The following is a 3,762-nucleotide window of genomic DNA, read 5'->3' as shown; positions in this document are numbered from 1 at the left end:
ACTTTCTGTGTTAGTGTACACAAAAGGATGATTTGTGATTTTGCTAGTTGTCTTCCTTATCATTTATATAAAAACTTAGCATATCGATTAATGTTAATTGTGGTCACAAATGACTTTAATACTTAAGCTTTGTGCTGACCGTCTTCCTCCAGTTTTCCTTCGTGTAAACACCACGAGGCCAGACATTATCTGTTTTGTTCCACACTCTCTCTCCAACCATATGAAATGATAACCACTCAATAAATATTGGTTGAATAAATGAATGAATGAATCTGAAAATGAAATAGTGATTACATGAGTCAAGTGTAGAAATAGTTTGACATATTCACTAAATTTTTTCACTTACATTCAAAGAAAATATTTGAAAACATGATTTAATTAGTGTGAAGGTCATTGAAAAAAATATTTGCCTTGACCAGCTTTCTAGTAAATATCATTTTTGTTGTTGCTAGATTCAGATACACTTGCATGTTTCACATGATAGTTGAAATTATCTGTAGCAAACCTTGAATCTTTCTGTTTAAAGTAATTTATAATACATGCTTCAATTTCAAAATCGGGAAGGAGAATATACTTTTGATAAAAAGGAACAAAGACAAATTAAAACACCTGACTGATCTTCATGGAAAAAATACACAGTGAGATCGGGAGATAGTATGGGCAGTCATCTATCTATTTTTTAAAATTTATCTGCCAGAATACACATTTGAGTGTTAAGCTTTGAAGTAACTAAAAACTACACCCAACATTTATTTATTAAAATGCTTTAGCCAATTACACTGTATGACTCTATATGTACTACTCTAAGTAATGCAGGCACTCAGTCTACTTAGCTCCTTTCACATATCTTATTGTAGCATTAAACCTGAGCAAATTCAATAGATATTATTTATAGAAGTGTCACAAATTGATTTTGAAAAGTTGGAAATCTCAACTTTACTGTGCTTCTGTTTTCTTACATTCTTATGAAAAGACATTCAGGCTCCGTAACACAGAAGTAGATGACCTATTGACATAGTAAATGTGCGATGTGAATGAGTTTTCCTAGTAAGTACATATTGATAAAACACTCTCTGTGGAATGAAAAGAATTTTGCTTTCTTCAGTATATGAGAGTAGCATGTGATGTTGACGTATTGTATGTTTCTGAATACTAACAATTTTTTAAATCACTTAAGTGTGTTGATCCATGAGGTGAAAGCTGCCATCTCATGCAAGGCCATTATGCAAATTAGAAACCGTTGTTCTTTTCATGTTTTGTTGGTGGCATTAACATGGACACTGTGTACATATTAGGGCTGGGAGTGATGGCGTGAAACTGCTCACACCATTACTTTAAATTGAAATGCAGACAGTTCATCTGCATAGAAGTTGTAAGATTTTTTTTACCTGAAAGATTAAAAACACTATCAAAATTTAAACAACAAAACCTACTACATTTTAAAGAAGCATTCTTTTTCCTCAGATACTGTACCTGTATAATAATTTTTAAAAAACTGTTATATTCAGCTTCAGTCTCTAGCTGAAGCCTCTGTCTGAAAAACCAGCATTTTGAAATGAAAAGCATTTCTTCTTGGAGCAGAAGTTGTATTCGGCTTTCTTTTTTGTGTTACTATAAATTAACCTTATAGCTCATCGTTAGAGGCAAAATAGGTATGCATCATTAGTTAGACACTAATGATCCTACATTAGGAGAGAAAACTGAAACTAACCAACTTTGAACAAGCAAACTAACTTTGCTTAAAGAAAGCTTCTCATGGTCCTACATGGGTGAATACTTCAAAAAAGATAACTTCTTAATACCAACTTTTTTATTTGCTTCAGTGTAAGAGGATTTTAGGAGAAAACGTGGCATTTTATAAACAAGCTCTTTTAAAGCAGATGGGCTGCGTCATCTCTCACATCTATACTTGTTCCTATAGAAATCATAAATGTGCCAGAAACCACGGGGATGTCACGCTAGCAAAATATAATAAAACATGGGACATTTTTCATTACCTGAGACTATAATAATAATAATAACTGCTTTATATGCTCTCTTCTAATCAAATATGCAGAGCTAATAGTCAGCTCTTGAATCTTTTTGAGTGTGTGCTTTTGAAATTACTATCCACTTACAGAACCACAAAAATATTCTAAATCTAATATCTTAGTTTTACATATGGAGAAACTGAAGCTCAACTGATGACCTTGCTTCTTAATTTACTGAGAAATTGAAAGAAGTAAGGAGGGAAACTTTCACAAGTTCTTCTAACACGTTTCTCTCCTACCAGCCTTACACAGAATCTGCTTCCTGGGTATTCCCTGAGGTGAACTCTCCCTTCTCCTGTCTAAACCCAGTCATTTCACTTTGTCAGATTTTGTCCCCTCCCCTCTTGCCCGCTCATGGCAAGCAATGCAGAAATTCTTACCTCCCTTTCTAGCATCATTAATCTTTGCTCTCCACTGGGTCATTCCCGACAGCATGCGAACTTGCTGTTATTCTCTTATCTTTTTTTTTTTTTAAAAAAAAAAAAGATTAAAAAAGATTCCCCCTCAAAATTCTCTCTTGATTTTCAGACCAACACATCCTCTCAGCTTTCTTTCCTCCTTGATTATTGCTCTATTGCAGTCTCCATTGCTAGATCGTTCACTGGCTCCCTGACCGCTCACATGTCAGAGATCTACAAGGCTGGGACATTGGTTGTCTCTTCTCCTACACTCTCTGCCCTGTCACTCTCACCTGGTCTTAAAGCTTTGAAGATCATCTATATGGTAACAACTTCCAAATTCATATCTGCCAGCTACTTCTCTTTTGAAATCCATTCTCACATATCCAAGTGACTACCCATTATCTCCAATTGGATGTCTAACAGATGTTTCAAATCCAACATCCCTTAACTGAACTCTTGCTTGTTTTGTTTTTTCCCACTAAAAGCTATTCCACCATAGTCTTTCATTTCTCAGTAGAGGGCAACTCCATCCTTCCTGGTGCCCAGGACAAGAAATTGGAATCATTTTGGACTCTTCTATTTCTCTCACGAACCACATCCAATCCATCAGAAAACTGTGACTTTCCTTTCAAAATATATCCAGCATCCAACATCCACAGAATTCACATGTCACAACTATACTAAGTCTCCACCATCTCTTATCTAAACCTCTGCCATTGCATTCTAACAGGTTGTGCTGGGTCTAGGGACTTGTTTCCATGAAATCTCTTCTCGACACAGCAGCCAGAGTGATTCTTTAGACATATATGGATCATGTCATTCCTCTACAATAACATTCTATTTTTCACAGTATAATCAGAAGTCCAAGTACAGATATACATATGTAAATGTATTATTAAATTTGAGGACAATTTATACAGAAGTCCCATGGTGTGGACATTCACTGAGTTTTGGAGGACCACTGACTTCTTCTCAGAAAAAAGTAATGTCTACTCTATGAATTGAAAGTTGAATAGATGTTATCTTAGAGAATGGATGGTGAGATGGGGAGACACACAAAACACTCAACATTTTAGCTTATACTATGTAAAGAAATTTAAAAAATAGAGTATAGTTTACATGTATTTATTCAGATAATCTTTCCTACAAACCTTCCAAGTATATAATGTTATCTTTAATTTACAAATAATGACGGTGACCCACAGCCAGCTACTGGAAGAAAAAGGATTCAAATTCACACAGTCTCTCAGACACCAACTGCATTTGCAGAAGTTAGTAAGATCCAGATTCTAGAGAGCCTCAAGGTCCAACTTAAAGAGATTAGACTTTAT

Source organism: Pteropus vampyrus, unplaced genomic scaffold (assembly GCF_000151845.1).
Source record: "Pteropus vampyrus isolate Shadow unplaced genomic scaffold, Pvam_2.0 Scaffold54, whole genome shotgun sequence".
Classification (NCBI taxonomy): domain Eukaryota; kingdom Metazoa; phylum Chordata; class Mammalia; order Chiroptera; family Pteropodidae; genus Pteropus; species Pteropus vampyrus.
This window is presented reverse-complemented; position numbering follows the sequence as displayed.